Below are 23551 nucleotides of genomic sequence, written 5' to 3' on the forward strand. Positions count from 1 at the left end.
AACACTGATGCTTTCGGTAGGGCTGGTGCCCCTCCCCCCACCCCCAAACGGGGCCACCACCATTGGCGGCTTCTGTGGGTGCTCTGCCAGATTCAGGAGGCACCAGTCACTCACACTCCTGTGGCAGCAAGATTAGGTCCTTATTTTGTGACAGATGTTCAAACTTTTTTTCAATTGCATCTTTTAAAATGAAACGGCTAATTAATGCTATTTGTAGTAAGTACTTGGCTTCTAAACATACTTTGTTCTGATTCTGAGTTGTTGTCCTCAAAGGCTGTTTCTGTTATTTGAAAGAAGTAATCATTTTTAAAAGGGTGAATTTTTTTCGATAGAAAAAAATCTTAAGAAAATGAAGCATGAGGCACTGTAGCAAATAGTGCTCAGGAGGAAGAACAAAATTCTGAGCATCATGAATCATAATTTCTGAATCAGCGATATCTTGGTAACTAACATTTAAAAGCAGTATTCTTCCACAGTTCTGTTACCACTTATGCAAATACTTTTGAAAAAAAAAAGATTTTTTTACATGTACAGAGTAAATCATGACTTGATTATATAGTCTAAGAACCAAAAAAATTAAGAAAAAATACAAATGTAAAGGATTTTCTATTATATTTTAGACAAACATATACTTTTAAAGTGTTTTAAATACTGAATCTATAAATTTTTTTGAAGTCCAGTTGTAATAGCTGAATGGTTTTGCTTCATCATGGCTACTAAAAAAAAAACAAACAAAAAAAACAAAAAAAACTTTGTTCAAATACACAGCTTTAAACAGAATCTTCAGTTGAATATATATAAGGATGTACTGTGTCCAAATTTCATATCTAGAACCTCACTATTCATCCAAAAAACAAAATGCCATCATAGTATTAATTTAGCTTCAATTTTTTTACCCACATGGAAAGTACTTAAGTACATTAAAGTAGAAGAACAAAACAAAAATCTTCATACTAGAAGACTCTGAGCTACAGTGCACTAAAATTAAGGTTTGGTTTTACTTGTGTTAAATCTCCTTGACTGTAATTTTTAGTTGTTAAAACTAAAGCCTCTACAGTAAAAAAGAAAAGAAAAAAAAAAGAAAAAAGAGAAACACACACACAAAACCCAACAAAAAACCCCACTTGCCCAAGTGTTGTTAAATTCAGCAACTTGACAGTTTGACTGATGTGTATTATATATAGCTCAATTATTTCTTTTTTTAATGCTAACTAGGCAAGCCAACTACACCTTAGCCTAAATGTGTAATTACAATGAACTGTCTCCTCTCTGTACTATTGGCCTTTAGGTATAATTATTATTAGTGATGTGGAAATAAGTAAAGGATGAAAGCTTTTTGCTAATGCTTCTTGTAACATTAAATGTAAGGTTCATAGGCCAAAACAACATGCAGCATATTAATATTAGTATATACATAAAAGGACCAACCCAACCAGGCACCCTATTCTTCAACAGATTAACTTCCACACATAAAATACTTTTGTATTTTTAGAAGATTGATTCTGCAGCCTTTACTTTAGCATATAATCCTTCCCTGTATAGTCCTTATGAAAGTTAAGGGTGAGGGCTGCAAGAAGAGGCCCTATGTCTAGATCCGTACAACATCTGTTCAGCAGAAGCAGCTTGTTTTTAAGCATTGTTAATTTAGGTACCATTTGCCATACTACTTGATTTGAGGAAAACCTATAGTTCTCCATGAGCTACTTACTGAATGCCGACCTGTTTTATTCCTGCCTTTCTTCAGCTAGTTGCAGCTCTGAATCTAAAGTCACTGCCAGTGGGCTTTCAGAATGACCCCTGTATTTTTTGATGGGAGTTAATATGGATGAGCCTGGTCACATGTGTAGTTCAAAATGAAGCATCCAAATGTTAAACATTTCTGTGTACAACATCTCTCACTGTGTGACATTGAAAGTATGTTGGAAATCCCAGCCACGGATGATTGCAATATTTACCAAAAGTGCTGTGTTGCGATTCAAACATTTCTTCCCCCTCAAGTCAATTTATACAAGCCATATTCATAACACTGCCTGTGGGAGACAAGTAGTTTGTGTGCTATCATGGTGTGTTTTATAAGGACAGTGATGATGATGATTAATAGAAAATTTCATACTATTTGGAGTTAATTCCTGCTATACAACTAAATGAATGCAGTCCATGTTCTGAATAGTGGAAAGTCAATGGTAAGCGCCTCAAGTATATATGGCTTTTAGTGTGTTAACTGATCTTGTCGTGTTAACTAACAAACCAGCTGTAACTGTTGTTAAAACCTGACTTTTGGGGGATTAATATTTTTTTAAGCAACAATATTTAGTTTTTAAAAAGCCTTTTAGTTTAGGTAGAATGTGCTTTTTTAGAAGCTAATAACACATTTTAAAAAGAAACTTATATAGTGAATTTATGAAAATTCAAGAGGACCAAAGCAAAATTTAAACAGGAATCTATTAATTTAGTATTCATATAGAATTTTATAAAGTATTTATTAATAAATGTTATTTTAAACACATTCCATTTGAACAGTATTCTTGTACGGAATCTGTTTTGTTTTGTTTTTTAAGTTACAATATTAGTTTTGCAGTAAACTACTCTAGGTGTGTGTGTACCTTAATCTTTCAGGGTCTCGAGCAGAAGTCGTCCATCCAAGATGGAAAGGTTTGCTGAGGTCTGTTGTATAGAAATTCTTAGGATTAAATGTTTTCTTTAAAGCAGCATCTGCTTTTTTGTATCAGACATAATAGTTGTAAACCTACAATTGTTTCCTATCTGTTTGAAAGTGTGCTGTCTCATTTTAGAAAGCACAGATCAGCTAAAGGAAAATGATACATAGAACTGGAAAGCCTGTCATTTTTAGGCTAATTATATGCATCCTCAATAGAGATTAACCCTATCCTTGCTTCTCTTCTAATATCTCATAGTGAGTTGCACTATACTGCCTTACCATTGCCCCTTCTGTCCTTATCCACTAAGCAGTGTTCCTTAGCTTTAGACCATTGAAGCTCCATTATATATCAGAGAAAATTATTGAAGGGGGAAGGAAAAAAAGATTAATTTGTAGACAAAAACTAAATGGTGCCTACAAAACTAAACCAGTTACAACTAATTAGTATCCTATTTCTACATTTCAATTATTTATATTATTTTAAAATTGCACTTTAGCTCTCACTTTCTCTTTCTTGTTCTCCCTTGTTCAATCATTTATAATATCTTGTAAAATGTTTGCACCAGATATATTTATATGCTGTAACTGGTGGCATATCTACAACTTGTCTCTCACACCCCCAAAAGGAGGACTGCTAAGAGAAGCTGAGTACAGCCAGTCTGCAACATGACTTTGACTTCACATCCTCTTCATGGTGGCATATAAATGTTTTATTATGCAAAGCATGTGAGGCATCTAAGCTATACTTATAATCTATCTCATCTTGAGAACCAAAGTGTCCTGTATAACATAGGTCAGGAGACTGGCTCTGTCGTGCATTATAATGCACTTTTGATTGTTTTCCAACTGTAGTAGCTACAAAGCTGCAAGGATAACAGTGGCCATACAATATGTTTGAATCCTAAGTCCATGAAATGTTATGTTACCTTGCAACTTAACTAGGGACAGCACCTTAAGAAAAGACTAAAACTTAAAGGAAAATCAAAAGCAATAATATGTCAAATGAAAACTTACACCAAAAACTTGATCACCACCTGAAATGGTCGCCATAAAATGAAGATGAGAAAGTTTGTATACACACATAATCCCTTCCTAATACTTGTGGTTATCTGGGTTTTATCAGTGGCCTTATGTTTAGAGCTAAAATCGCTCATCAGTGCTTGGTGTTTTCCCCAGAGTCTTCCATATTTTCCAAAACTACTTTACAGTAAACTTTAAAGATTGCAAAAGGCCAAATGTCATTAGGGGCTAAAATATTAATTCTCTAAATGGAAATCTGATACATTTCCAAGATTTTCTTTAGAAATGAATTGATCATTATGACTGGCTACATTTTAGATCTAGGATTCAGAACCTATAACCCCTGTACAAATGCAGGTTAAACATTGTTTAGGTTATGTTTCATGAAGTGACACTGTTTTGGAGTCCCTCCACATATAATACAGCACTGGCCTCATGTTGCATCTAAAGACTATTGAACTCAAAAATATATTTTTAGCTAAATCTTTGAAGTAACAGATAGATTATCTGTCTTCTGATATTGTGTCCGACACTGAAGACTAACTGCAGCTTTAGAGAGCTTGCAGGAAAACAAGAAGAGAAGGGCATTTGAGGGGAAATGGCTGGTGCTGGTGGAGTCCACCCTTCTCCCTGGACCCTGCTACATGCACCCTGCCAGAGAACTTTTACCATGGTGCCTGAAAGGCAAAATATTTTGCCACCAAGATTTTGATCTGTAGCCATTCTTCAGACAAACTTATGGACTATCAAGGAGAACTTTTCCCAAGTAAGGACTTCAAAATTTGGGAAGCAGTTATTTCTCAATCTGTATACATGGGCTTTATTCCCATCTCCATAAATTGCTCAATTTAAAAACTGGGTAGCAATGATCATTAAAGATGGCTTCACTGAAATGCAGTCACTGTACTGATTTTCAAAGAAGCTTTTAGCACTGTGTGGAGTAAACCTCATCTAAGGAAGTCTGTATAAGAGAAAGGTGCTGTCACGTTAAGTTTTGGGCTTGAGGTTGTTTGTATTGTATGCAAAGTTTTTGTGTTTGTTTGTCTGTTTATTCTGTAAAGCAACCACCTTCCTTACTGGAAGGAGAGATTTTTTTTTTTTTGGTACATAAGTGTAAATACTTGCTACAGCATTTAATATGTTTAATTTTATGTTAAGCTTTTTGTTGCATTGTGAACACATTTATTGTTACAAATGGACAATGAGTTCATTAAGACTGTTCAACTAGGTCAGATTTTTACATCTCTTTCTAGTTAGAAGAGACAAAATTTTGTGCATTTGTACAAATGTTAATAATATCACTGCAATTCCAATATAATAAAGCACTCAAATGTAAATAATGCCTACAGTTTTGCTGTGTCCATGTGTAGGAATAAGGAAGGTAACTCGGATACCACACTCATTGACATGCTAGAATAAAATCTTCCTGAAAGTAGGCTACACAGCTTAGTTTCTTTCTTAGCTTTCTTAGAAATAGATGTATTACACCATCCTTATCTGCACCATGGTGAGCCTGTCACACTATAGCTTGCAGAGTTTGGCCACTATGAAGGGGAGTGTACACTGCTGCCAAGGAACCAAGGATCAGGATCTTCCAGAACTCTTACTTAGGCAGTAAGGTTATGTATTGTCCTCAAAACAAAGCTAGGCTGCAGTTTACCCTGTCCTTACAGAAGGACTCCATTCTTGCTCAGTGTCCAAAACACTAAAAAGCATGGTGATATCTTTATTTAAAGTTGCTTCTCATGAAGATGCATCACAAGACTATCTTATTGTCCCTGCCGTTATATTCACACCTGACAAAACAGTACAAGAAGACATATTTATGTCGACTAGACAGACAGTGATTCATGGTTTCCTTCAAAGACCGAAAACCCAATCGCTTTGTTTGTTCCTGTCCCATTCTCTCCAAGGTTACAACTCATCCATCAATGTTGCTCTGTGCAAAATAGTTGTAACAAAAAAGTTACTAATCATTTTTTTTTTAAAAAAAGAAAGAAACTTAGCCCAAGATCTTCCCTTTCCTTGACAATGGCACAGCTGAGGATGAAACCAACTCTAAGCACAAGCTCAATCAGTCAAAGGCTGATTCAGAGGCTAACACTAGATTGTTAATGGATAGAAACCAACAGCTGAAGTGCTCTATCTAGCAACATGTAGAAAAGTGAACTGAATTCAGATGCAAACAAAGCCTCTATGGTAAAGAACAAAGGATAGGAGACAAATCTTGAAGCATTAAATGCAAAACTTTGGATTCCCTACTACAAGGAAGAGAACTGGAAAAGGGTACAGAAACGAGGAACAATAAATCCCTAAAGATTTAGAACAGTGATTCTCAACAGGGTGTCAGGGCACCCCAGGGTGCAGCCAGATCCTTTGAAGGGTGTTGCGAGGTGTGAGGAGCTAAATTAAGTAAGTAAACAGGCTAAGGTTTGTCCCTGCCTGAAGGATCCCCCAATGCCCAGCCCCTCTGAAAGAAGGTAAGCACCGTAATCTATAGTTTTTTAAACTGGGTGACACTCGGTTCACAAGAGTTATGGAGGTGTGCCTCAAGTCCAGTGAGGGGTGCCTCAAATCCAAAATGGTTGAGAAGCACTGCTTTAGAGATACAAGATTTTAGAAAAATAAGCCTTATGTTGTTTGTCTTGCATAGGATGATCTGATCAACATGAAGACGCTGTACTGATTTGCCTAAATGACATTAGATTAAATCAGATTAAAGGTACCTGGTAGAAATTTGATGCAGTTCTGTCTGCATCAGACAGAGCGCATACATTTGTGGCATTTCACATGCTTGGAACTAAAAACTGATATTTTAAAATGAAATTTTAAGATTAGAAATATTCAAAACGTCCTCTTCTTGTCCCTTGAAAATAGGTTTTTAAATCATTTGTATTGTGACAAGTCATACGCTGGTGTCCCAGACACCATACAGACAAGGAAAAAAAGATGGTCACTTCCCATTCTGTATGCCTACATGACACAATGCTTTGGGACCTGAAGCAACATAGCCATGCTAGTGGGGTGCCCTCAACATAGCTATAAAGCATAAGTGAGGGCATTGTGCTAATGCAGCAATGGGATCATTTCTAAACTATTTCAACTGAAACTGCATGAAAAGCCTTAGCTAGGCAGTAGCACCAAATGAGTTTCATTGTATAAGGCTCTTTGGCTTGGCTTCCATTCTCGTGTGCAGTCAGTAAAAAGAGGATAAAAGCAGCCTCATGTCTCCATTATAGGATTGTAATATAACAAAGATCTCAGAGACGATTACAATTATCCACCAGTGCAGCCAGATGTTCCCAGAGTACTTCAACTTTTCATGGCTGGCAGACATACACTGATAGGCCACAGCTAGCCACAGGGATGGCCCATCCTATCTTGAAAAATGTGCGGCCACAGGGAGCCCCACAGCCAAGGGGCTCCCTGCATCTGGCCATTTGTTGCCCCCTCCTCCTGCTGCTGCCGCCATCCCCTGCCTTCTTCGCGTCAGGGGGCCCCAAGAAATTGTAGGCCAGCCCTGGCTAGCCAGTTTAGCTCCTTGCAGGGTCCTGGCAAGGAGCAAAACTGGCTAGCTTTGGCCTGTCAGCACAGAAACAATCCCAGAACTGGGGAACTGTGACCATTTTCTTGTTGACACCTCATCCTAAGAAAAAAATCTGGCTCCCAAGAAGTGAATGACATGCAAATCAGATCCTACAAAAGAGAAATAATTTTGAAAGTCAAACAATTTAAAAGCTTTATAGCCATTAGAGAGGGGGGAAAAATCTATGAAGATTGTTTGGGATGTGCTGAATTTTGCCATCTGTTACACTATTATAATTTACTTTTTCTATGCTCTTTACATGGTGCCTGTATGCAATGGAAAAGTGTGTCTTAATATGTAAGATGTAGCATTCATGCTCATCCTGAACTTAAACCTTTAACGGCAGTGCACTGTTGAGTTTTCCTCTCCAGCCTGCTCTGTTCTCCAGTGCAACACAATGCTATGTTATGAAAACGACCCTTTAAAGCTGATAAAATATTTAAGACATATGTTCTGATTGTGTTATGTAAGCAAATACCAAGAGAAGCCTGACCATTAGTGAACCTGATCAGCCCAATCTCCAAGGACCTGCTTAGAGAACAATCAAGATTGGCCTTAGACACAAGCAAGCTGGGCAGTTGCCACTCAGGCAGAAAGGAGCACAGAGGTATATTCAGCAGGGGATCCAGGAATCTGAGCATGCTGACACCCTACTGCAAAATTATGCAGCAGGTCAGCAGGTGTTTTTACAGGGCACTGCATTTGGCTTGACAGCAAGTCAAGTTAAAAGAAACAAAAATACTTGACCTTTCATGGAGAAAGTTACAATGAGGGTAGGAAAAAAAAAAAAAGAGAGAGGGAAGAAAAAAAAAAAAATCAGACTAATGGAAAGCCAGAGCATTTGGATTCTATTGATTCACAGAACAGCATTCGGCATGGCTGAACTTCATTCACCCCATCACTTCTTGTAACATTTACAAATTATTTTGATTCTTCATAGTAGGGTATAAGAACTAATTCCAGTCTAGTAAAAAGGTCTTCTTATCCAACAGAGCTCTGTTAAAATGCAAGTTTTTGTGTATATGCATGTTTGACAGTAATTTTCAAAATCAGTTACAATGTAATTCTACCCCCCCACACCCACCATTCAATGTGTTCAATATGACAGTTCTGTATCAGAACAAATGTACATACATTTGTGGCATTTTACATGCTTTGATCTTAAAAAAAAAAAAAAAAAATCGATATTTTGAAAAGAAATTTCAGGATTAGAAATATTCAAAATGTCCTCTTCTCCTCCCTTGAAAATAGGTTGTTTTAATCATTTGTACTGTGACCAGTCACTGGTGCCTGACAAGCAGTAAAAGATGGTCACTTTCCTTCCTGTAGGTCTATATGCCACAATGCTCAGGGACCAGAATCAATATAGCCAGGTTAGTGGGGTATCTTCAGCTTGGCTATAAAAAGCATGAGTTAAGCATCATGCTAATGCAGCAGTGTGAAAGTTCAAGTCTCTAAGCTAGCCGTGAATGCATCATGCCATGCAGGCACACCCTTAGAACGGAGTCCTAGTAGCGTGCACTAAACGGCATGCAGATGAGTCCAATTTTAAATTATATCCCTATGTAATATCTGAAACCCAATCTGATTCAATTACCGACATGGTCTTTGCAAATAACTACACAGTGCTACTATCAAGCTTGAGTTTTGTGAATTAAGCTTGAGTTTTGTGAAACAGCCATTCTAGCCAGCTCCAGAGAAATATATTTTTGTTGTTTCTTGTTTTGCTAAAAATATTCTGTGTGCCTGATGACCCAGTGAGTCCATAGCAGCCCTACTCTTTCCACAGTGATTCCATGAGCTAATAAAATAAACATGCCTGCATAATATAGGTATTCTGTGCCCTTTTCCCCTCCTATCCTTCTGCCTTACGACAGACCCTTTTAAGAGGCCTGTCTCAACTGCTGTGGTACATATGGCAACTGGATGCCTGTGACTGACAATGGGGGCAGTAAGTGTCATTCTCCTGTAAGAAGACATCCTGTTAAAATGGCATTGTGTGTACAGGTTCCCCTCACCAACAATGGTTTTGCCAACTATGTTTTTGAGCATCCATACTTAATATTCTATATACCATTCTGGCTACCAGGGTGTACAGTTTTCAGTAACCACTGTTTTCCATGGCCGTGCATCAGCCTGTCTCCTGCTACTTTTCCCATAAGCCTTTTGCCTTGCCAACCATGGGAACTTTCAGGAACCTAACCCCAGTGGTTGACAAGGAAGACCTGTATGCAGTTTGTCATCATCGTTAATAATAAAGCTTCTGTCAGCCACCTTCTATATTGCAGGTGGAAGCATTAACAGAAAGTCCTGGGATAGTTGTACATGAGGACACAATTTGTAGCTGTGCTAATAGTGGCAACGTAGCTATGCTAACAGTAGCTACACTCCAAGGTGGGGATGGCCAAAATGCCATAAACTGCAACAAGCAACTCTGGTGCTGATTCATTAGTAGTGATTTTCAGTCCCAGTCTCTGAGCATGTTGGCTCTATGAGGCTGACAACAGTTTCAACTTTATTTTCATTAAAGTCAGCAGATGTGACTCTGAAGCTACACTGAGTGAAGCCACCGCGTAAGATCATACATTTATGTGCTGCTACTTTTTCAGGGTAGAACTGTTCTTTTAAACACACTGGAGGAGGCTTTCAGACATCTCTTCATGGGGGCGATTTCCTCATGTCTGTGGTGTCTGACACCTCTCAGTGACAGCTGTACAAGGTTCTCTTGTGCAATTTGCTAACTCTAGTATCATTCTAAACACATGGCCCTGATGGTATGTTGCAGAATTTCTAAAAAATGTTACTGTTTCATTAGTCAAGTCCAAACTGAGTACAGGGAGCTTGGGAACCCTTAGAGACATTACTGTTTGGATCAGCTGGACACCCAGAAATGGCCTCTGATGTAAGAGTTCATTCTTGGATCTGAATAAGAGAAGCCCATTCAATCCAAACAGAAATCAAGCATGAACCTCCCTGTCTTGTCAACTTCCTGAAATCACGGAAGGCTTTAGGAATGAGGCAGGAAGGCTCTGTTCCTAAAACGTCATATAAGAGATAGGAGCCCACTGGTGTCACAGAAAGGAATTTTCTTTTGCTAACACTATTCAGCTAATCTCAAGCACCTACAAAAGCAAGCTGAGAGCTTTAAAAGCCAATTCATTTGAAGGGGAGTGAAACAAAAATTAAAATAGCTCAGTCCTGGTATTGGAGCCCCTTCTGGATTGGGCAAAATCCCAAGTCTGTCAAGGGGGAGAAACTGAGATTTTAAACTTGATTCTATTCCCTATCTGTGGCTTTGCTGAACTTTCACTAAAATACAATAGAGACAGTAAGAGAAAAAACTGACTACTTTTGCCCATATATAGATATAGATATGCACATATATGTGCCATATCTAGATATAGATAGATAGATAAATCTATATCTATATGGCATATCTATAGCTATATATATCGATATAGATATCAATTTTATATATATAGATATAGATATAGATAGATAGATAGATATAGATATATCTATATCTAGATATCTATCTATAGATATAGATAGATAGATATAGATAGATATCTATCTATAGATATAGATAGATAGATATAGATATCTATCTATATCTATATGCCTTACATTAGTGGTAGGTAAAGTTAGGCAAGTGAGATAAATGGGTAAATGCAATTATCCTCATTTTCTCAATGGCATAAGGAGACTAACAAATATGCCCTAAACACCACATTGGTTAAGTGAGAAACAGGACCCAGGAATCTTAAGCCAGTTTCCTGCTCTTGCTAGTACCGGAAGGTCCCATCTTGAAGGCTTTTTAGTCGATATAATTTTCTTGCTTGCAAATGGATCAACCAGATCCTCATCAGAAGCTGTAATGGCCATCTCTAAGGAAAGATGAACTGTGGAAATTTATCCTTTGTTTCTACATAGCAGAAGCCAAGTTTGTTCACATTACAAAGCATTCAAATCTCTTAACACTGAGGTTAGATTTCATTAGGATTGTTCTACATACTATAACAATAATCTCCAGTTCTCTGAAATATATATTAATTTGCCCAGCCTAAGAGCCTGGGAAATGTCTCCTGATTGTATAATCAATAAATATTCAAAAAAGTGCCATTACTATATGATAAAGGAAGATAAGGTGAAAATCTTCTAGTCCCATTCCCTGGACAAGCCCATACTTTAAAAAAACAAAAAACAAAACCTGATTCACTGAATGCCTAACCCTGGAAATATATATTCTTTACCTAGCTCCCAAATGCATTACTCTTATTCACAATGATGCCAATGAAGCAAGTTGCAGTGAATGATGGCTGCTAAATCAGGCCCTCGTTGAGAATTTTTCTGTATTCTCCTGTCTCACACTGCTTAATTTCAAACTCAGAGAAGTCAGACTTTTAAAGACTGTACCTTTTTCTTCTTCTAACAACTCCTTCAAACTCCTGTGTTTAAGTAAGCATCTACTTATCGGGGTGGAAACTTTTTCCTTGAATTATTTCAAAGATAGCCTTTGGTGTTGCTTCCTTCTAAATATATACCAAGTTCTCCTTAAGGATTATTTATGTAAAATTTCTTTCCCCTTACATTTTTGAAAATATCACCTGTTTTTAGTAGCTGATTTCTGGTCTGACAAAAGAAATATTTTGAGGAGTTCAGTCAGCACCACTTGCTAATGGAAAATCTAGTAACTGAGCCTTATTTTTTTTAACCACAGTAAAAAATTATATTTGTTACCACTGGATTCCCATTAAATGTATTAATTACAGCAACATTTAATGAAGCAAATAAAAAAAAGACATTATGTATGGAGCACTGTGAAAAACAAGTTATGTAGCTAAGTGCACTCTCATATATTCTTAATAGAAGTTCTTACCTTCAGGTAAGAAAACTTAATAAAATATTCTGTAATGTGCTATGGGACCTACTGTTGATTTACAATACATTACTGCTTTAACAGTAAGCAACCTTTTCAGAATGCACAGCAAGCTCTTACGCATTTATATATAAAAAGTTTTTTTTCTTTTCACTAAGATTTATTGCATTTCCCCAGAGCATATTCATATTCTAAAAAGTCTTTGTTTTACTATGCTACACTGATTGTTATAAAAGCAACGATAACCTTTCCAGATCCTACATTTGCCGTATTAAAAATACATAAAATGTGAATCAGAAACACAAAAAATATAGGTAGCAATCTTGCCTCATTTATTTTGTTTTTAATATTACAGAAATAATTCTGCAAACATTTCTTAGTCCACCTAATTATAGTTTACTTTCTGACATATGAAAATGTATGATGAAATTATCATTAAGTTCCAGTTCTAATTCCTCTAAGGAATTCTAGTTTACTAATTTTCAAAATAATTCACGTATTATCCCTGCAAGTTTTCCTCCTTCATATGTAAATTTCAACATGTTAAGTACCCTTAAAATTTTTAATCATAGTGAAACTTATGTCATGTCCAGTACAATGAAGGTAAGTTGAAATCTTTAAAAAATGATTCCCTGAAATTCCATCTCTAGTTCTTTCATGCATGTCATTAAGGAAAGCATTTAAAAAATGACTGCATTCGTCTAACATTACCTGAATTATATTCTTATTGTACTGTGTTGGTCACAGTCATTATTACAGTGGTTACAGCAATTCATTTCACAATTTTTTTAAAGAGTTTGAGCATTTATTGTCCAATTTCTGTTGAACTTAAGGGTCATTTTTATGGTTAAATTCAACAGAAGCAGGGTCTGGCTCTGAAAGCAACTGTTTGCCACTGTTACAGATATCTGCAACTTAAATGTATGTGTAAATATTTTCTAATTTGGGCACTAACATCAGAATAACTCTAAGATGTTAGAGGAAAAAACCCTCAATCTATTTCCCTTGTACATTTGACAGAATGGTGAATATAGTTAGTGCCTCTTTTCCTCCAAAACAGTCCATTTTCGCCCTTGTTTGTGTGGATATTTCAAACTGAAACAAGATAGGGAAATTGATTATTAAGCCAAGAAATGAATTGGAGATGGGTTTCTGAAGCAGGTGTTTCACCCTAGGAAATAACTTAAGTAATTTGATGACAGTGACTAGATAACTGTCCTCTGTGACAAGCGTGATAGGCAATTTTTGTGACTGCAGGGACAGTTAAGAAATTATCAGAGGTATAGGACCTCATTTTGGCTATAGGGAATAATCCAGGAAATCAACTGAGGTTTGCATTAAACATTTGCCAAGTCACTTTTCCTGTCCCTTGGCTGCCTTTTGGCAGTTCTTTACCAGTTTCTGCTAGCATAAGTGAAAGAGACTCACAGCCTCTTTCACAGCCTGGGATGTATGCCCCAGAGCGTCTTTGCAAAGAAAGAAAGTAGTGAATTCTGAAGTTGCCTTCCAGACGCTCTGTACTTTCAAACATCACTGGCAAAATTGGCTTTCTGACTGGGTCCTCTTGCTCTTGTATTTGAATTACCTGTCAGCAGCAAGCTTAGCAATAAAAGGGCAATTCAAGTTCTCTTTCCTCTACCAACTCCGTATTTTACTCCACTTTACCTCTTTCTTCAGCTTCTTTTCCAGCTTCTATTTATCATTCATATGTGCAGAGGGCATGCATGACACAGCATAGGACAAAATTACTTTTCTTATTTTAAATTGCAAGGTAGCAGGAAGAACCTGAGAGAAAGATTTACTGGACAGAACCAATGACTGCACAATTCGCTTCACTTCTTACCTAGAGGAAAGTGAAAAGAGAATGAAGATCCTAATAGTTACAGACAGAAAATATCCATTTGACTGAGCGTGTTCTCTTGTGCCTGTAAGGTACAGATCCCTGCTACAGTCTGGATAATCCATTAAAGGGAGAGTAGACTAGGCTTTCAAAATCAGAATGGTCAGAAACATTGTCTAGGACACTTTTTTCAGGTAACTGACCTGGCACTCTCAGGGACTGGCAGAAGGTGGCAGCTCAATTCAGTTGGTAAGAATTCATGTTTAAAAGCTGGGGACAGGTCAGGTAACATTTTAACGTTTTAAAAAGGTGTCCAGTATGCATTTGCTTTTTGAGTGGCATTTGCTCTGCCTCCAAGTTTTGCTTTTGCAGTTTTAGGATGCTGCTGAAGTAGAAAAAGGAGACCTAAGGAAAAATAAGACGAGGCAATGAAAGCAGCCATGCTCTGTTTCCAGAGCCCACCATGCCCTCTTGTGGTATATATAAATTAAGCCACAGTCCTGCTATTTCATAATTCCATTCTTTAAAGCATACAGCATATAATGTAAAGTCTGGGTGCCTGTTAGTTTCAAACACTTTCTACAGTTTTCTGTGTTACTGCCTGCCATAAAAAAACTAAATTCTGTTGTTATATCTAGAACACAGGAACATCACTACCATATTACTGGGTGGCAAAATATTTCATCTTGCTAGAAGTGTCTTGTATTTTTTAATTTTGTGGCATTTTATTCCCATTCAGAAACAATTATTTAGGATGATCCTGGAATGAAGGAGTGAGTGGAATCTCTGAACAAGTTCCCAGAAGCTGAGATCTATGAAGCAAGTAACAGAACAAAGGAGAAGGAAATTGCTGGATGGGGAAGAAGTTTTATTAAGTGCAGCATAAGAGTTTGCTTTAGGAGTCTATCACTGAATTTATGAAATTATTTAATCATCAAAGCTGGTTACTTGGAGGCTAAACTCAGTTGTAAATTTGAGTAAGACTTATCTGCATAATTAATGTTGTTTTCTAACCCATCTCCCCTAATCCTGATCTCTTGGGGATATTGAAAACCCCCAAACATCCAAATATGCGCTGTGCATCACTGCACTGGTTCTGTGATCCACATGGCTGTCGTTCACACTTTTACCTCTATATTCCTACCACACGTGTTAGACTCCCATCATGCTTTTTATTCATTTGGCTAGTAGGTAACCCATTCTGAAGATGCTGAGGGAGACTACACAAATAAACAATAATATTTGCTAATAAATTCCAGTCCAAAGATAACAAAAGGAAGAAGAACAAACATTTTCATCATCGTCTCTTCAGTCTATCTGCTGTGCACCCCAATGCCCATCTCCAATCTATTGAACTATCACAGGAACTTTACAAATTGACAGTTTGAAATGGTTTTATTGCTGGAAAAATGCTTCTATAGGCAAAAACTCTTTAGAGAATACCTAAAGCACATATATAATGTACACTTGCTGTACAATAGTAATAAAGGAGAGCTCATTCCCTGGTTTGCTTATAGGTAATGCCTATTTATCATTAAGGCCCTAAACCTGGGACAAATCCAATAAGAGGCAATAGGGCTCTACACCATCACGGAAACCTGTTCAGGGGTTACAGAATCAAGATACAAGAAGACAAGAATATGGAGGATGTCTGTTTGCTTATTGGAATCAGAACTCTGGGTAGATATCTTTTATTTGACAAACTAGATATTTGCAAAAAAAAGGAAATATGAATTTTTGCTTCCACCTAGGAGAAATGTTACAAACTTCACATTCTCCTATGTCTGAAGGGTGAGTGTGCCTGAAAGCTTGCAAATAAAGATTTTAAAAATATATATCTAGTTGGTCTAATAAATCACTTCTACCCAGAGTTCTGATTCCTTTTGCCTGTAGACCAATACGGCTACAACCTGTATCCCTATTTGCTTTTTGTGCACCACAGGAATCCCTCTGTAGCTGTGTCTCTGCAGGGTGTAGCATCTAGGGCCATGGTCTCTCAGGATTAGGCTGAAGTTTCAGGAGTCTCAGAAATGGCAGGGGCCTGACCATGTGGGACAATACAGCTGCTCCCATTCCAAAGATGATGCCTGTTATAGTCGAAAACTTCCCTTAAGCCTAGGTACATGAGAAGTGTGCAAACAATAGTTTTAGGTAAGTAGTGCAGAGAAGAAAAGATGAAGATCTTCTAAGCATGTTACAACCTGTTTTAAAGCACATAAAATCATCGCCAACAACTCCATGCTCTTTAGCTAATGCACATTAAAATGAGTAATGCTATTAAAATAGCATTACTCATTTTAATGTGCATTAGTTACTAATGCACAATTTTCTAGTACCTCACAATGGAGGGCATTTATACACATACATTTTTGTGTGATCCAGCATGTCGGAGCAGACTCGATTAATCGAGTTTGCTCTGCACACCAGCTAATGCACATGGAGCTATGTTGCTTGGAGCTGTATAAGTGGCAAAATGTGTGTTAGTGCAAAGAAAATGGCACTGGTGCACTTTTGAACTAAAACACCTTTTATGTGTTTTAGTTCAAAAGTGGATTACCACCATTTTCTGTATGCTGACATACATTTTGTCACTTGTATAACTGCAAGTGACACAGCACCGGGTGCTTTTCAAAGCACCCAGTATTGCAACGCTTACTTGTGTAAAAATGTAGGTACTAGATTTAATGCACATTAAAGCGCATTCATCGCACCAAAATTAAGCTTAGACACAAAACTAAACAGGATCCAGACCTATACTAAGGGGCTCTGGGCACTAAAGTAGATATAAACTGCATTCTCACAGGAACTGGTGGATAAGAGTGGGCTCAGAATTTGTAACCTTCTTTTGCACTCAAACTTTAAAGCTGACAACTTCAAAGGTCTCCAGTAAGAACCTTGGGGAATTCATGTAATTCATTCTTTCCTGTCAACATTTTACATTGTGGGGTCATTACACTGTTCACCACAACTTGGCCAAAGCCTACTGTTTCAGTTTATTTTAATAGGTTGTTTATCTTATTAAAGTAATAACAAAGGAGGATGACTGTATTAATTACTACATCAAACTAAATTGCCACAACCCTCCCTCACCAACCCCTAAAAATGATTAGTTAGATCTGCTAAAAGCCAAACTACTGAAAGTTTCTATTTTTTTAAGCCTTAAGATTAATGGGGTCTTTTCAAGTTAAAGCTGTTGTTCTGCACTATACAAGAGGGAAGATTTAGATTGTTTCCTAGTGGGCCTTATGAGACTTTGGACTGAATTAATTGTTGCCCTGAACTTCTGCAGTCATGCACACCCTTGAAAAGCGGTTTTAACATGTTACTATTCCCAATGGATAGCATATTCAACTCACTTTGCACTGGTATAAGTGGCTAGGCAGAATCCAAGGTGATGGAATATCAAACTGTTAAGACCCTTATACCAGCAAAGTCAGTGGCATTACAACAATGTGAAAACTAGTAAGAGGGGGAAAAAAAAAAAATCACATCCTGTTGGCTTTGCCTTGCTTCCCTGTTTGCTGTCTTCCCCTCAGTCTTCCTTACAGGACCTATACTAATCAGCAGCTGGCAAAATGTTCTGACCCTCAGACAGCGGAGGTCCACAAGTCATTACTTATTTTATAGAAGCATAATTCATTAACAATGAATTATGGATATGGGGCACCTTCTCTTGTTGAAATCATGTACTTTGAATACAGACAGCAGTATGTTCAGCACTACCATTGTAGCATTAATTAGGACAGGAAACAGCAGGTGCATCTAAAGGGTAGAGAGAGAACAAGAGGATGGCGTAACAGCTCTCCATTTTTAGTGCTGATTTTAATCCAGCTTGGACATAGTTTAAAACAACTCAGGGCTCCTCTAAACTTTGCTGGCTGGTTAAGGTACCCATGTATTAAGGGTGTACAACACTTCAGTTGCCCATTCAATTCAGAGAAGATTTGGCCCGATTCAGAGGCTGAATCATTAAATCCGAATCAAATTGGGAGACCAAAAAACCCCTCTGAATCAATCTGGAAAAGATTCAGGAAAAGACTCGGAGATTCAGAAGGCAGTCTTTCAGGGGAACAGAAGCTGAGAAGAGGGAGGGGGAGCAGGGGAAGACTGACACCTGCAGCTGGCCAGTGACTATGATCTTTCCCTGAGTCCCCTTCCAATCATAGTGCTCTAGGGGAGGGATGTAGAAATAACACACAAGCCTGTCTGCAGCATTTCTATTCCTTTCGTGAACTGTTTCTGCCTGAACACCAGGACAGCTCCCTGTTACCAGCTACCATCCCTGCTGGTTTTATCCTGCTGTGCCTTAACATGCACATAGTCATACATGTCATGAGTTTTGCTTATCAGCACCTTGAGGTGCAGTTTTCCAGAAATCCCTGAACCTATATCCTTGACACTTGGCAGGCTTTATGCCCTCAGATGGGGCTATCGTCTCTTCTGTTTTCATCTATATATGCCAAAAAATGACAACATTATAGGCATTTCACTGATTCCCCATTATAGTCTATTGCCAAATCAATTTGGGACAGTAATCTGAATCAAATCACTGTCATCCAAATTGGCCAATCAACCACTGTCATCTGAATCTTAATTGAATACTTTCCTATTTGCACAGGCCTGCTAGGTATCATTGTGTCTGCTAAAGCAAGGTACAATCATGCACTGAACACATTCTAGTTCCTGCCTTTGTCTTGCCACTACCATGGCCAAGAGCAGGGCTGTCCAACTCCTGAGAAGCCAGGAGCTATACTCTAAGCAGGCTGCATCAGGCCATTTGGCATGTGCAGGCAGCACCCTCCCACTGCTGCATTATCTATGGGTGGCTCCCTCTCCCCCAGCACAGGCACAGAAAGTAGATGCTGGAAAAGAAGCCCAGAGACCCTGGCTGCTACTGAAGCTAGACCAATACTGATGGCAGGGTGGGAGCCTATGGACCACAAATTACCCCTTCATGGGCCACAGGCAAACCATGGGTAACCAATGGAGCAGGAATGGCCTAGAGACTGGGTGACATAGGAGCACAGCCAGAGCAACACTAGCTGGAGAATTTCCAACAATGAGGCAAATTCTAAGCTAAGGAGATTCACTTCCTTCTGGTTTCAAAGTACCAAGCGTTCAAAGGTTCTCAAAATAGCAAAGAATCTGGCCCTATGTCCTCTCAGTATTTCTTGCTTCTTCATGAAGTTTCAGTGAACAGGATATGTTATCTGTCACATTGATTTGAGACTATATAACATTATTATAGACATTATAACCTTTTCTTGGGGAAAAGGCCTCTTGGGTTTAGCTGCAGGTAATAGTAATAGGATTGTGGTTATCCCACTATTTATGCCACCTCTCCCAAGAAGGATCTTCCTGACACAGGTGCCAAGTAAAGGAATAATACGTGTTACTATCTGAGTAACACCCTCAGAATTCTCACTGTATTCAATTAAAGGGATTTGGAGTTTAGCATTTTGAGTGTGATGGTTAGTCTCTCTGGGCCAAGTTCTCTCCTTGGATGTCTCCATGTGGCTCCCATTACCTTCAATTGGAGCCTTATGCAGGCATCCAAGAGCAGAATTTGGCCTACAAAGAAGAATCATTGCTTCAGTTACATGCAGGCAGAAGCATTTGGTACCTCTCATGTGGGTTTTTATTCCTAAATGGAAAAGTCTGAAGAGAGCAATAGGCTTTCTGGTGTTCCCTTCTGATTTAAGGTATGACTACATCTTGTACCTTCCAACACTCAAGAGCCACTGTTGAGGTAACCTAACAGAGAGAAATTGTAGCTGAGGGGTGTGAGAATGTGGCCATGCTGCATTCTCTCCCTTCATGTACTTTGCTATTTGCAAGACTATAGAGTTCATGTATTTAGTAAAAATGCTGACCCACCATGCCTGCACCCCAGCAATTACAATATTATACTGTGTAAGAGGGTATGCTTGTATTTAAGAAATTGTTTCAAAGCCAAATATGGGAAAGATAGTTTAATATTTTGTTATGTATTATCTGGCATGTTTACAGTCTTAATGTTAAAGTGTTTTCATATTTTGCTCTGCTTTCTCTTTTAAGGGAAGAGAGAAAGCTGCAACAGTATGCCATTCAAAGATAATTTTAATGTTCTTATATGTCCTTAATTATGTCATCAAGAAAACCTACTGGTGCTTGCTTCCAAAAGATATAAATATATCCTCATATTATACCTTATGGATTTTTTTTTTTTTATACTGGAGACAGAGACTTGTAGTTAGAGAACTAAACTGGACATTTGGATTCTATTCCGGGGGCTATTACAGACTTCCTGCATAACCCTGCATATTCATCTGAGCCCATCTACTAACAACTTTGCCTTGTATATTTAGACTGTAAACCCTTGAGGGCAGGGACAGAATAAGGGTCCATATGGGACTTTATTCTGAAACATAAGTGCCTTTTTTCCTGGCCTGACTTAATCCACGTCCAAAATGGATTATGTTAAACTCAGAGAAAGACATGCATATTCCAGAACAAGCATGTCCACACAAAGGCTTGTATCAAAATAACTTTTTATGGATTGACTTCAGTAAATCTCCAAGTGTAGCCAAGTCCACAGCTTTGCTACAAAAAGGAAAAGAATTTAAAACAATTCTTTGTGGCCAATAATTCAAAATTTCCCCTATATATTCTTTATTTCTTTTGGGACAGGGAATTATTTTTGTTGAAAACTTTGTGACCTTCCAAAGGCAGTAAAGAGGAGGACTTGATTTTACAAAATCACAAAAATTAAAGCTCTTCAGTAATCCACTGTGGTCCTATTCCCTATGGTCATATTTTACATTTTCTCAAAGGCCAAATTGTGACCTTGATCAGTAATATACAGTTCTCACAGATGTCAATGGAAATTCCATGCACAGACCGGGGTGGCAAATTGCCCTTCATACTTACAGTAGAAATTGGTGGTGAGATGAAAGTTTTTAAGGGTCTAATTCTTGTGCAAGTGATTGATTTTGAGTATTGAATATTTAAATGGGCTAGACATCTTATCTGATGATTCCTTGAAGTTAAAATAGGTCATCTTAGAATTCAGAGTACCCTGTCAAAGAATTTTCTAACTCACTCAAGCTCTCTGGAGTTATTAATTATACATTTTTGAGGATTGGTCTAGGGACATACTTAAGTTCCTTTTAGGTAGGCAGAGAAATTCAGTGCAAATTATTCTACTTGCACTCCAAGCCAATTAATAAGTTAAATGCAGGTTTCCTTAGGTTAACACTCTTCACCTGTGATAATCGCAGGTAATTATTTTGCCCACCAGTCTGGGCACTCCCATGGGGAAAAACCTTTTCCTGGTTCAGCAAAATTTGGCATATGAGTGTCACACTGGGAATTTAGATCTTTCATTAGTAAGTTGCATTGCAGTGACTGCTGATTCACCACATTTGAATATTAATCAGAAATAGTAGTAATAGTAGGCAAAAATGCATTATTTATTTATGCGTTATTATTTATGCGTTATTTAATAACGTCATTATTTAAAGAGGAAATGGTTATTAGCCTGACCACATTAGCCCTAAACATGAGAGAGAAATGAGTCTGTAATGAGAAACAAGTTGATTTTTATTGCAGCAGAATTATTTACAATGTTTCAAGATTGGTAGTTACCACCCAAGGCATGTTTGAAGAAGGACTTGGTTAGGGGTGGGGAATGGGAGGGAAGAGGTAGCTGCAAATTAAAATCCTAAATGTAGTACCACCGAGTTTGATGAAATCCAAAGCCCCACATCCATCTGTTGTTACTCAAATACCATGAATAGGAATCCCACTGAACTAAAAAACTCACCAGGCTAGATTTGGTGTTTCTCAGACACCTTGCTCAAATAAATATTCTGATTAGTGAATGCTTTAGAAGTTGGCAGCCAGAATACCACAGGGGTCTGACATTCAAAAGAAGTTTATACGTACTGAGCAACAGTGAGCATGATTTGCCTTTTCTCACTCCTTAATGAGTACAGTAAGGCGCATACAACAATGATGCCCAAACATTTTCATACTTTTCAGAATTGATACTTCAGACATTTGTGACTAATGTTCTAGACTCCCAACTCCCTATTTGAGTGCTGAATTTCTTCTACTGGACTTGGATATGTTATCTATCCCATTATGCAGGCCCTAAACTACACCATAGTTTGGTCTACATTAGACACGTCTACATGTTCATTAATACTCTTTAGCTATTACACATTAAGTTTAGTACCTCCATAGTGAGGTACTAGAAAAATGTACATTAGCCTATTTTAATGTGCATTCACTAAAGAGCATGGGTGCCTGTACATGAGCAGGGAGGCTGTCTGATGCATTGTAATTCCAGCACATCAGAGCAGACTCGATTAATCAAGTCTGCTGGAGCATGGCAATTACTGCACTCCAGCAGGCTCCTGCTTCTCATGTATCAGCATCCCCATGTTTCAAAATGATGCTGGGGGTGCTTTATCTAAATCTCATTCAATGAGCTTTAGATAAAGTGCTCCACCAGCATTTTGAAGCATGGGGACAATACATGAGACGCTCTGGGTGCTTTAAATTAGAGCAGCTCTCAGAGTGGCTCTAATTAAAGCATCCCCCCTCCTTCCCCCCGAGCATGTGTATAAATGTCCCATGATTTTTATGTGGTGCTTTAATGCCCATTAAAATAGGCTAATACACATTAAAGCACACATGTAGACACACCCATTGTATTATATACATGCATAAAATGTAGATTAGAGTCTGTTATACAGGAATGGAAATGATGGCTTTGCTATTCTTTGGTCAATATTTTAGGACAGCGGTTGTTGACTTAAGATCTATGGGCCACATCTGGCATGAAAGCCCAGTCATCATCAGCAATTTGGTGGCAACACGATTTAGGTCACAAGTCAGTAATCAGATCACAGGTCACATCAATTCAGCAATTCAGGACATCTCAGCAGCAATTTAGTGGCAGGGAAGTGGCAATGGGCTTCTAGCTGTACTGTATCAGCCCAACACTCCTAAAAGGCTGCTGGTCACTGTTTATGCGCGCTAAACTTATATATTTGATCAAACAGTCTGGGAAGTACATGTTCAGGCACACGTGCTGAGGAACAAATCCTCAGCACATCTGTGCCATTGCTACTTGAGCACGTGTCTGAATGTGTGGATACACTCATAGTGGTTTAGGGAGACTGATATAAAGTGCTTCAGCACCATCTAATAATATTTAATAACTGTTATTAAGTGCAAATACTAAAAATGTAAACTGTTACTCATAGACAAACTCATGGTCATGTCATATGCCTTATAAGTACTGTTTGAAGCCTAATTTAACAAGCCATCAGACAATGACATTACTTTTAGTGGGTGTGGTAATATTTACTTCCCTACTGCAAGTTACTTTTTTGGGCACTGTTATATTAGCTAATGATTAACAGGTTTGCCCTTAGGAAATTTTGTTTAGCAAACCAAAAATATATCTCTTTTTAATATGAAACAGTTGGCATGAAGGATTATGGGTGTAAAATCAGAGTTTAGATTTCAGAGGAGGAGCTGGAATGTGAGACACCCCCCAAAAAATCCATATTCCTG

This window comes from Crocodylus porosus, unplaced genomic scaffold (genome assembly GCF_001723895.1).
Source record: "Crocodylus porosus isolate Cpor-Errol unplaced genomic scaffold, CroPor_comp1, whole genome shotgun sequence".
Taxonomy (NCBI): domain Eukaryota; kingdom Metazoa; phylum Chordata; order Crocodylia; family Crocodylidae; genus Crocodylus; species Crocodylus porosus.